This window comes from Hyla sarda, chromosome 2, assembly GCF_029499605.1.
Source record: "Hyla sarda isolate aHylSar1 chromosome 2, aHylSar1.hap1, whole genome shotgun sequence".
Lineage (NCBI taxonomy): Eukaryota > Metazoa > Chordata > Amphibia > Anura > Hylidae > Hyla > Hyla sarda.
In genome coordinates this window covers 95,088,144-95,101,354 of record NC_079190.1, presented here as the reverse complement: position 1 = coordinate 95,101,354, position 13,211 = coordinate 95,088,144, and the positions used below count along the sequence as shown (strand labels likewise).

Below are 13,211 nucleotides of genomic sequence, written 5' to 3'. Positions count from 1 at the left end.
TCCTGGCACTTCCCTCCCTGACATACTTAGTGCGTTTATGAGGGTATAGAACAGCAGCAGGCGATTACTTACGGCTGTCCTTTCAAAGTATATAGGCCCTAGACAGAATAACAGTTACTAAATAGTACACTCCTCTGTTGTATGTATGCCCTTTGCAATGATGAGCGCACTGGTATGCGTATTTCTACGCAGAAAAAACACTTTTTTCTTTTTTTTTATTCACCAGCAGGTCTATACTAATGTGTGGAATAGCACTGAATTTAGCACAGAGACAGAATAACAGGTAGTAAATTGTACACTACTTGGTTCTATGTATGCCCTTTGCAATGATGAGCGCACTGTTAAGCGTATTTGTACGCAGGAAAAACTTTTTTTTTCTTTAATACACCGGCAGGTGTATAACGTGTGGTATAACACTGAATTTAGCGCAGAGACAGAAAAAAAGGTGGTATATGGTACGCTATTTGCTTGTATGTAGGCCCTTTGCAATGATAAGGCCACTGTTAAGCGTATTTGTACGCAGGAAAACCTTTTTTTTTTCTTTCATACACCGGCAGGTGTATAACGTGTGGTATAACACTGAATTTAGCACAGAGACACAGAGTAACAGGTGAAAAATGGTAAAAAGGCATTAAAGTCCACACTAATATGATTTATTTGTGAACAGCAGCAGGACCCAACAGTGCAGCACCACAAAAAAAAATCCAGGGATTAAACCCTAAATTGCACTCTGCAATTCTGAGCAGCAGAAGATTTGTGGAGCAAAAAAAAATCAATAGAGCTGAAAAATGAGGAGATAAGATGCTTCAAAAAGTTCAGGCAGCTTGGAGATCTGTATGAGGCAGCTGACAGCTATCTGCCCCTCTCTGCTGCAATGCTCAATAACGTGAATAGGAGGTTTAGCAATCAATGATCCTTCTCAGTGTAACAGTACAGCACTCTGCACTCCTGTCTTTCCCTAATGCTGATGTGACTAGCAGTTGCAGTGTAACGCTGTGGTATGAGCTATTCACACACACACACACACAGTCCCGTCCTCTCCATCTGAGTGCATAGATGAAATGAAGAGAGGCAAGATGGCCGCCGATTTTATCTCAAGACAGGAGGCCTTCGCAATATGCAAATTCCTTCTTTACTGTAACATATAGCAGTGAAACAGTTAACAGAAAAACATTCAGGAAACAAAAAACTTGTATGTTCACAGATACATCCAAGGGTGCTGTGCAGGTATAGCCAATCAGGTGACACCCCAGGTAATAAAGGTGCCTTACAACAGATGAACTTCCTCTTTCTTTACTGCTCCCTAAAAGATAAGTATACTCTGTATTTCATCCATTGTATTTTATTCTTATGGTGTAGTCAGCAGTATATATATATGTATATATAAATATATATATAGGTTTAGCTTAATTGTTACTTACATATAAGCTCTTATACCCTGAACTTTCCTCCGACCAGCCTATTGTACGCGTGTGGTATACATTACCTACATAGCTCGCAGCATCCCCTCTGGTCCCTGCTGTCTCTGTGGAGGAATGTCAGCTGCCTCCCGTTCATTCACTCACACATTCCTGTCCCTGTTTGTTGTTTTTTCTCGGGCAGCTACTGTGCTTGCTGTAATCTAGTCTTAGGAAGCACGGGAGCTCCCCTGTCTCCCTGTCTCCCTTCCCCCCTTACATGTTATCAGGAGAATAAGCCAGTTGGTCATCAGCTGGCAGTTCCCGCCTCCCACTCTCACAGTCTGCAGTCTCTCACAGCCCTGTCAGCAGCGTTACCTCAGCCCTGTCAACGTTCCCTGCTTTCTTAGTATACTCAGTAAGTCCTTTTTAGGACTCCTTATTTTCCTTGCTACACATTAATAATTCATATTAATAGTTACTTACAATATCCCTTAATATTTTATATCTACATATTATTAATTTAATTGAAATATAAAGTAATATTTTCCCTTCCGCTATATATATATATTTAGTTATACAGTAAAATGTCTTCTGACCAAGCACAAAATTCCTCCTTGTCTGAGGACCACATCCAAAAAATTGTCGATCAGTCAGTAGCTAGGTCAGTCCAGTCAGCCATGAATAGCGCTATGGTCACTATGCATGAGTCCATGTCTAAATCTATGGCTATGACAGTAGCTCAAATGGTCGCTCAAAAGTCCCACCAGTCTGCCAGTAAGAGACTCTCAAAAAAGAGACATTTGAATACGGACGACCTTCCTCATGATAAAAGTAAAAAACCCTTTTCTAATTTTGAAGGTCAGTCATATGATGATATTTTGCTTGCTCATAGCAGCCATGATAATGATGCTTATTCAATGCATCCCAGACCCTCTACCCGAGAGGAGCAAATAGATATTCGGGTTAAGAAAACCTCTCAACAACAAAAAATATATAATGAGGTATCAGAATATGATAACAATGACAATGATAATGATAATGGAGACGGTGATGACTATTATGATGATGATGATAAATCCAATCATTCGGAATATAATGACCCTTCTTTTAATATACAAAATACTGAGGGTGAAAAAATAGATATTGATGACCCTTCTACTTCGGGATCAGACATTCTTGACGAACTAGGTGTCCCTTTATTTAACCCCTCTCAAATAGTACACCCACGTTCAGGGGAGTGGTCATCTAATACCCAATTAGAACAATTTATTGGTTTTTGGCTCAATAAATCCCTAGACAACAAGGCCAGAAGTAAACTAAAAGCTGAATGCCCAAGACCGACAATTTCTCTAAATGCGGCCCAAACCCCAGAACTCGACCCTATATTAGTAAGATACCTTCTTAAAACAGGCAAAAACCCCAAGAAAGGTGTCGACCGCAGCTTCAAGCTGTGTCAGGACAAAGTGTTAGACCTCTTAGGTCCTGTTGCAAAAATTTTACAAATCTCAGAAGAAGCTTATGTCTCAGGCAAACCCATGGATACCCTCACTGTCAGGGGTTGGGCACAAAGACTTATGTGCCTTTTAGGTAATGCCAACCAGTCCCTCAGTTCGGAAAGAAGGAGGACTGTTTTAATGAAATTAGATCCTCAATTAGCCCATTTGGCCAACACTGAACCCGCTAATCCTACCGAGGGACTCCTCTTTGGAGACCAAAATATAAAAGAAATCTCAAAATATGTAGGTTTATTTTCGGGTCTAGATAAGTCGCAATCCTCCATAAAGAAGGTGTTCGCCAATAAGGTTTTCACTAGGGCCCGGAAAAGTAGGGGTCGTTTCTCCGGCCGAAACACCCATTATAGACCCCAATCTAGAGGATCCTTCATACAAGAAAGACCTACTTTCACAGCACCAGTGGCTCAACCCAGCCCCTTCTTCCCTTACCGAGGCCGTCCTTGGAGAGCCAGAGGCCAAAGAGGTTTCCCATGTTCTAGACCAGCAGGTAAGTTCTCTTCCGACATTTTCTTTCCAGCCTCCAGTGGGCAGACGTCTCCTTCATTTTTCCCAAAATTGGGAGAAGGTATCGTCCGACCACTGAATTCTGAACACTGTGAACGGTTTCTTGATAGAATTTCTTTCCTCCACTTATCAAGATCATCTGCCTCATCCAATCCAATTCTCAAAAGAGGATTCTGTTCTAGTAGACAAAGAAATAGCAGAATTATGGGCCAAAAATGCAATCTCTCAAGTCCACAGACCAGTGATAAACCTAAGGTCATTGAACAATTTCGTCAGGTATCAACATTTCAAGATGGAAGGCATCCATCTTTTGAGGGACCTCTTATTGCCAGAAGACTGGCTTATAAAGATAGACCTGAAAGATGCATACCTGACAGTCCCTATCCATCCTTTTTCACAACCCTTCCTCCAGTTCATATGGAACAACACAAAATGGCAATTCAATTGCCTCCCAATCGGCCTATCATCAGCTCCACGGTGCTTCACCAAATTGATGAAACCAGTGGTAGCACTTCTACGTGCCAGAGGAGTCCGTCTGATAATTTATCTAGACAATATCCTCATTATGGCAAAATCTCAATCCCTACTTTTAATCCACTGAGATTGGACCATTTCTCTCCTTACAGATTTAGGTTTCCTGATAAATTACAAGAAATCCATCCTTTCTCCCACCAAGGAACTAGAATTCCTTGGTTTCCTGGTCAATACATATACAACTCTTTTGAGTCTCCCTTCCAAAAAGATGAAGACTATCAGGAAGGAGATACGATCCTTACTCAACAAGAGTCTCATATCTCTTTGATCAATTGCTCGAATAGTAGGCCTACTATCAGCCTCTATTCAAGCCATATTTCCAGCCCCTCTACATTACAGAGCCTTACAACTTCTGAAAATCAGACACTTGAAAGAGGGTCTACACTATTCAGACGAAGTTCCACTATCTTTAGAAGCCAGGGAGGAGCTTCTTTGGTGGATTCATCACATTCAAGAATGAAATGGCAAGACAATCTTTCATTCCAATCTGGACATTATCCTGGAATCAGACGCGAGTCTTCTTGGTTGGGGAGCCCGTCGCGGCCCCAGTTCCACAGGGGGCAAATGGTCCCCTTCAGAATCCCTTCTACACATCAACTGTTTAGAACTTCTGGCGGGTTTCTTTGCGCTCAGGAGTTTTGCAGGAGATTCCTCGAATTGTTGCATTCTCCTCCGTATGAACAATATTTCAGCTGTCCAATACATAAATCGTCTTGGAGGAACGAAATCAGAGATTCTTGCAAATATTGCAAAAGATTTGTGGCAATTCTGCTTAGACAGAAACATCATATTGAAAGCAGAATATCTGCCTGGATTATCCAATACAGTAGCGGATTGGAATTCCAGATATCTCAAGGATTCCAGCGATTGGAAATTAGATTCTTACATTTTCCAACAGATAAACCTTCTCTGGGGTCCTCTCCATCTAGACTTATTCGCATCCAGACTCAATCACCAACTACCACTGTTCTTCAGTTGGCGTCCAGACCCGGAAGCCCTGGGAGTAGATGCCCTACTCCAGATATGGCCATCAGGGATTCTATACGCTTTTCCCCCCTTTTCTCTCATCCCCAGAGTTCTCCTTCAAGTGTCTTTACAGAAGGCAACCATAGTCTTAATAACCCCATGGTGGACTTCCCAATCTTGGTTCCCTCATGTTCTGGAAATGACCATAGACATACCAAGGATCCTTCCACACCAGCATTATCTACTATCGGATCCTCTGGGGAACCCTCATCCATTAATCTTATCCAACCAACTTCATCTAGTGGCCTGGTTAATTTCGGGGCAGACCATCTTACCTCAGAATTTTCGCAGTCAACTAAGAATATCCTCGCAGAGGCTTGGGCTCCAGGCACCAGAGTTGCTTACAGATCAGCCTGGAAGCTTTGGACTGATTGGTGCAATCAACGGGACCTGGATCCCGTTCACGCACCTATTTCCTACATACTAAATTATTTATCAGCCTCCTTTGATTCTGAAAAAGCGTATCGCACTCTGAACGTATATCGTTCAGCTATCTCTTGTTACCATTCTCATATAGACTCTGTTCCTATAGGGAAAAATCCTATTGTATGTAGACTTCTCAAAGGTATTCCTTTTCAACGTCCTCCACAACCTAAATATACTTCTACTTGGGATGTTAACCTTATTCTCGATTTATTTAATTCCTGGGAAGACAATTAATCCTTGTCCCTTAAATTCCTATCTTTCAAATTAGCCACTCTGCTTTGTCTTGTTTCCATAAAAAGAGTTTCTGATGTGAAGGCTCTCGACGTGTCTCGCAGACAATATTCTCCTCAAGGAGTTTTATTTTCTGTGTTCTGACATACTAAGACTAACCTTCATCAGGTCTTTTATCCGGCCTTTCCTCACAACAATAAGTTATGTGTGGTTCAATGTCTTAAAACATATGAATCTAAAACTGAACCCCTCAGGAATTCATCTTATTCTCAACTCTTAATTTCTTATTGTAAGCCACACCTTCCAGTTTCCTCAGCTACCATAGCCAGATGGATTAGACAATCCATGTCCCTAGCGAATATAGATATTTCACTTTTTGGTGCCCATTCATCTAGAGGTGCAGTTTCAACAAAAATCATACAGTCAGGAGGTTCTCTTTCAGATTTACTAAAAGCTGCAAATTGGTCCTCAGAGTCCACTTTTAAAACGTTTTATTTCAGACCTGAATCTCATATATCGCTATGTATTATTTAATCTGATGTCTTATGATGATGATTAATGCTGGTTAGTAGCTTTAAACTTGCATAATGCGAAGGCCTTCTGTCTTGAGATAAAATTGAAGATTTTCCTACCCTAGGTGACGGAAAATATAGATTTTATGAATGACAGGAGGTGAGCATTATCCCTCCCTCTTTATCTATGTCTCCCAACCCTCTGATTTTGTATATTCTATCTTTCAGCATATTGATCAGCCAGGAATTTGGTCCCATCTGATATATTTTCCCCTTTATTGGGTCTTCGTTTCGTTCTTCTATCAAGTTTTTCTTCTGATGCATCGCTAACTGAAGCCAACCTACAAAGATCTTCGACAGACTTCCAGATACAGATTTTACCTGGACTTCCTTTCTCGTTTATTCAGCATGATCAGACTACAAGTTTTCAGTTTTACATGCCTTTTATTGTAAAGAAAGAGGAAGTTCATCTGTTGTAAGGCACCTTTATTACCTGGGGTGTCACCTGATTGGCTATACCTGCACAGCACCCTTGGATGTATCTGTGCACATAAAAGTTTTTTGTTTCCTGAATGTTTTTTCTGTTAACTGTTTCACTGCTATATGTTACAGTAAAGAAGGAATTTGCATAATGCTCGCCTCCTGTCTTTCATAAAATCTATATTTTCCGTCACCTAGGGTAGGAAAATCTTCAATTATATAGGGGCTGTGACATCACAGGGGTCAGTGAACACTGATAGGCTGCATCTCACATGTGATTCAGGGTCAGCCCGCCTACCTTCATTCCCGCCGCTGTTCCCCGCCCTCCCATAATCCCCTGCCCCATGTACTCACATTTGGATCCTCCATCTTAGGTCTCCAATAGCCTGGAACGCTGTAAAATGGAGTTTAATGAAGCGATTTGTGCGATAGAATCGAGGCGATATTTGTATTCGCTACAAATCGAATTTTTCATGAAATTCATAACGAATTCGGGTTCGTCAACTTCGATTCGCTCATCTCTATAAAATAGCATTAATATTGTGCTTTGACTTATATGTGCTTCACATATGCTGAAAAGGGTTTGGTTTTAACTACACTGATAATTGTTTTTATCTGTTTTTCATATAACATGCCAAATATTGGTTGTTTGAATGTTACCATGGTTCTCACCTGCGGCTGCAGGTATAAGAACCCTCCCCTCAGTGGCATGACGTATGGCCTGACGAAGTGCTACTTGCACGACACGGTCCGTCGCCTATCTCCTTCCCCCCTGCACGCCTGTTCACCTGCTCCCCCGCACAAGCAAGCCGCTGTTTGTCTCTTCACTAAAGAAGTTGATTTTATCTGCATCTAACCCGGTGAGTGCTGCGTTTTTCTATACATCTCTCTCATATGTGGATTTGCCCTATATTAAAGGGACAATGAAGCAGGAAGTGGTCCATGCTTTCCAGTGTGTCACTACACTCTTCTCGGGGACAATCCCGGTCATCAGAGTTCCTGTACTTCAAGTTGTCCCTCACATATAGTTTCCCCTGAAAGCAACGCAAGACCAAGTCCCAAAACTTCAGGGGGATCCTTTTCATGTTTAAAAGATACAACCCCAGCTCTAGATCCTGACCTGGGCAGTCCCTGAGCGGCAGAGGCTTCTGGAAGTGGGTCAACATAACTCGTTTGTCAAGGAATTGCCTTGACTGAGTCCTGATCTCCCACACCCCACCGACATAACGCCTTCAGAGTCGGGGTATAATAAGCCGGAAGATGCCCATGGGGCGTACGGAGGTCCTTCGCCCTCCTGTCTCCCATTCCTGGAAGAAAGGCCAAAACCATTCCCTGCAGGAGAGTACCCACGGAGGAGCCCTCTCTGACCAGAGGTTAGAGATGTTAGCTTTCAAAAAGGTGTTCGTTAAGAATAGTGTTGCTCACGAATATTCGCAATTCGAATATTATTCGCGAATATCGCATATTCGCGAATTCGCGAATTTCGCGAATATAGCGCTATATATTCGTAATTACGAATATTCGGTTTTTTTTTGTTTTTTTCTTCACAGTACACATCACAGTGATCACCCCTCTCTGCTTCCAGCTTGTGTGGTGTAAAGAAGGCTGTAATACTACTGTGTGAGACTGGCGTGCGAAAATTCGCATATGCGAATGTTCGCATATGCGAATTTTCACATATGTTACTTTTGCATACGCGAATTTTCGCATATGCGAAAATAAAACGAGAATATAACGAATATGCGAATATTCGCGAATATATGACGAATATTCGTCCATATATTCGTGAATATTCGCGAATTCGAATATGGCCTATGCCGCTCAACACTAGTTAAGAACACCACAGGGTTTATCATACATAAACCCCTTAGTCTCCTCGTGCGGTACGTAACCTCCCTCTTGACTAGGTTCATCCTGTTCCCCCATAACAGTTGGAAAAACAGGCTGTAGATCCTAGTGTAGTAAGCCTCTGGCAAAATACATACACTGCCCAGATAGATGAACAAAGGGAGCAGGTATGATTTGATCAGGTGTACCCTTTCCCTGATCAAATCACCCCAGTTTTTGGAGGGATAATCATCCTGGCCGAAAGTAATGCCCAGAATTTTTGCCGAGTCCTGGGGCTCTGGAAGCGTGTCCGGGAGATCAACCACGGGATTCCCTCCTCCCAGCCAGAGACTTTTACACTTATCCCGGTTGATCTTAGACCCGAGTTGCGCTCCACCTCCGACATCACCACATCGACATCCTCTCTCGAGGACACGAAAATGGTGACATCATGAGCGTACGCCACCACTCTCTGGGCGACACCCGGCTCCGCCAAACTCATCTTGACTCCCACCAACGGACCGCGATCTACCCTCCGGACGAAGGGATCGATCGTGAACACGTATAAAAGCGGGCTCAAAGGACAACCCTGACGGACTTCGGACCCCACCTCAAAAGAGCGGTCAGACCACCCGTTCACAAGTGGGAAACTCTCTGCCCCTGCATATAAAGTCACAAGCCAATTCACAAAGGACAGACCAGAGGTACTCATGGTTCGCCCGATCATATGCTTTGGCCTGATCAAGGGACAGCAAGTACCCCTTCCAAAGGCCAGCCATACCCCGCTCCACTGCTTCCGGGACACCGAGAACAGCACTTAAGGGAAGGAGCCTGGAAAGGAGCAGTGCTGAGCCCCCGAAAGGAGCCGGGGTGCAAACTTGACCAACCGATTAAACAATATTTTGGCCAGAAGCTTCCTATCCGTATTGAGAAGAGCTATGGGCCTCCAGTTCTCACTACGGCTCGGATCTTTACCCTTTGACAGAAGAATCAGGGGTGACCTCCTCATTGACTTTGGCAGAGTACCCGAGGAAAGACACTCAGTAAAGACCTCGGTCAAGAGGGGAGCTAAAGACTCCTTAAAGGTCCTGTACCACTCAGATGTTAAGCCATCCGGACCTGGCAACTTCTTAGGGGCAAGTCCCTCGATCACCAGTCTCACTTCTGTGGTAGCCCTTGGGGGGTGTATGGTAGGGATGGTATGGTGTTGATATATGAGGGTTAATATTAACCCTGTCACCCGTGACGCCAGGGTGAGGGCTGGTATGCTGAATCTATGTTCCGGCCTATCGCTGCCCTTCCCAGAAAAGATAGGTGCAATGAAATGACTGAAGGTCCACAAGCAGATTTAACTTGAACTTGAATAACTTTACTGCAGTGCTTGCAATATCCAATGCGTAGTAATAGTCCCATATAACAGTTCTTAGGTTGCTTAGCGACTGGCAGAAGTTCCATAGAGTTCACCTTGTCACATGACCTGCAGGTCCTGAAACGATAATAGAAACAGGTAATTAACCATTTATATACAGAAATAATACTATATACATTATTCTATGGACAAATTAGAAATCTATATACTATAATAGAGGCGACTAGGGGCGGACTGACTAACAGAGATTACTAAGTCCTAGGGACTCTGGCTAAGGGGACCCATAGATAAATAAGTACCGTATGAAATGCGGTACTGGGACACCACACTTCCTCTTCCCTGATTTCCTCAACCAAAACACCAAGAGAGGGGTCTACCCCTGGCTCAGGAACGGTTTCAGTCAGGAAAGCCGACATCCTGTCTCGATCTAGATCCTTCCTTCCTAAGAGGTGTGAGTAGAAGGATCTGACAACCTCCAAGATCCCTGATCTGGACCGATTCAAGGATCCTGTACTATCAACCAGTCCCGGAATGAACTTACTACTCACTGACATCTTGCAGTTTCTGTAAGGGTAGGGCGAGCGGTATCTCCCAAAATCCCTCTCAAAAACCAAAGATGTGTACCTATCATACTGACACTTCATCAGCAAGGATTTCACTCTGGAGATATCCTCCTGGCTACTAGTGTTGCTCGCGAATACTCGCAATACGAATGTTATTCGCGAATATCGCATATTCGCGAATTCACGAATATTCGCGAATATAGCACTATATATTCGTAATTACGAATATTCGTTTTTTTTTTTTGTTTTTTTTGTTTTTATTTTTTTTCACAGTACCCATCACAGTGATTATCCCTCGCTGCTTCCAGCTTGTGTGGTGTAAAGAAGGCTCTAATACCTCTGTGTGAGACCGGTGTGCGAATTCCTTGAACCTCACTGACATACGGGAACAGAAGGTGTCTGCTGATTCCCTGGGCCCTCTGTTCCCCCACATCTCCACATCAGCGACAGTATTCTTGCTTTGCTTTTTCTTTGCCGTTGCCTGGGAAGCAGAGCCTGTATTGCTACAGACTCTGCTTGACCTTCTCCCACAGGCCGGAATGTTGGCTGTAGCAGGCTGCTCTCCACACCCGCCAGCCTACAACGGGGAGTGGAGGCCAGGCATTCAATGCAGGAAGCTCTCCCAGAGAGGCTGCCACACTCCTGGGAAGATGCTAGTTGGAAACTCTGCTGGCTTTGGCCTAGTTCCTGGAAGTCTGGAGCTCTGGTAACACACAACCTCCCTCTAGCTGTTGGAGCTGGAAAATACTACGGCTGCTGACACCAGACTTGCCCTCCAATGGGTCCTCAAAAAAAGGATTTAAAGTTTGTTCATTACAATTACCAGGCTCTGTCATTGTACCGCCATGTGATCTCCTCATGCTGCTAGCACATTAAATTTGTTAATCTATTCAAAATCTTCAATTTAAATTTCAAAGAAATGTCTTTAAAGGGGTATTACAATGGAAAACATAATTTTTTTTTTTTTTATCAACTGGTGCCAAAAAGTTAAACAGATTTGTAATTTACTTCTACTAAAACATCTTAACTTGTACAGGACCCAGGGCGTATGGATACGCCTTCTGTACCTGGGTCTTAAGGACCCAGGGCATACCTGTGAGGCCGAGGGAATTTCGGTCCCTGCCGTGCGCCGGGCGGGGACTGGACCAGGGTGACTGCTGATATCGATCAGTAGGCACCCCGCGCAAATGCCCAGAAGGTCATCAGACCCCCCCCCATGTCGGCGATTGGCGCAAATCCCAAGTGAATTCACACTTGCAATTTGCGCCGATTCTGGGTCATACAGGTCTATGGTGACCCGGAATATAAGGGGGATCGCGGTTGTCTAAGACACCCATGATACCCTTGAAGGGATAGGAGTGAGGTGGCAGGGGTGCCACCCCTCCTATCCCTGATATTGGTGGTCTAGATGCGACCACCAATAGCAGATCGGGGGCGGCGGGGTTAACTTTCGTTTTCCCCATTCTGCCCACCCACAATAGGCGGGGCAGAACGGGGAACCAAAGGGGACCGGGCGCCGAAAATCCACTTACCCGTCGGTGGAGGCTGTGGGACCCGATCTGCTGCGGTGATCGGCGCAGGCAGCATGTCGTGCGGCAGAAGAGACAGCTGTTTGGGCATGCTGGTATTTGCAGGTTTGCAACAGCTGGAGGTCTAGTATTTCTATACTCAGAAGAGATGGGGTTACAAATTTTGGGGGCATTTTTTCCTATTATCCCTTGTAAAAATGTAAAATTTGGGGGAAAACTAGCATTTTAGTGAAAAAAAAAATCATTTACACATCCAACTTTAACAAAAAGTCGTAAAACACCTGTGGGGTGTTAAGGCTCACTGGACCCCTTGTTACGTGACTTGAGGGGTGTAGTTTCCAAAATAGTATGCCATGTGGGTTTTTTTTTTTGCTCTTTTGGCACCATAGGGGCTTCTTAAATGCGACATGCCCCACAAAAACCATTTCAGAAAAACTCACTCTCCAAAATCCCACTGTTGCTCCTTCCCTTATGAGCCCTCTAGTGAACCCGCCGAACACTTGACATACACATATGAGGTATTTCCTTACTCGAGAGAAATTGGGTTACACATTTTAGGAAGATTTCTCTCCTTTTACCCCTTGTAAAAATTCAAAAACTGGATCTACAAGAACATGCCAGTGTAAAACATGAAGATTTTGAATTTTCTCCATCAATTTGCTGCTATTCCTGTGAAACACCTAAAGGGTTAACAAACCTTTTGAATGTCATTTTGAATACTTTGAGGGGTGCAGTTTTTATAATGGGGTCATTTGTGGGGTATGTCTAATAAGAAGGCCCTTCAAATCCACTTCAAAACAGAACTGGTCCCTGAAAAATTTCGATTTTAAAAATGTTGTGAAAAATTGGAAAATTGCTGCTATACTTTGAAGCCCTCTGATGTCTTACAAAAGTAAAAGAAATGTCAACTTCATGATCTAATCATAGAGTAGACATGTTGTATATGTGAATCAATATATAATTTATTTGGAATATTCATTTTCCTTATAAGCAGAGAGCTTCAAAGTAAAAAAGATATAACATTTTCAATTTTTTCATAACATTTTGGAATTTTTCACCAAGAAACGATGATAGTATCGACAAAATTTTACCACTAACATAAAGTAGAATATGTCACGAAAAAGCAATCTCGGAATCAGAATGAAAGGTAAAAGCATCCCAGAGTTATTAATGCTTAAAGTGAAAGTGGTCAGATCAAAAAATGGCCGGGTCCTACAGTGAAAATTGGCTGGGTCTTTAACCACTTAAGGACCTAGGGCGTATGGATACGCCTTGACGTCCTGGTACTTATCCATA

The 13,211-nt window shown here is 43.3% G+C and overlaps 1 protein-coding gene across 1 annotated transcript in view; it reads right to left on the bottom strand.

Moving 5' to 3' along the window:
• LOC130357384 (glycoprotein-N-acetylgalactosamine 3-beta-galactosyltransferase 1-like) overlaps window positions 1-2,480 on the bottom strand; it is a 92,532-nt gene extending 90,052 nt beyond the window's left edge. Inside the window, exon 1 of the mRNA XM_056560076.1 lies at window positions 1,487-2,480. The gene's annotated coding sequence lies outside the window, so the exon portion shown is untranslated. The remainder of the gene's footprint in view (window positions 1-1,486) is intronic.
• Between the last annotated feature and the right edge of the window lie 10,731 nt (window positions 2,481-13,211).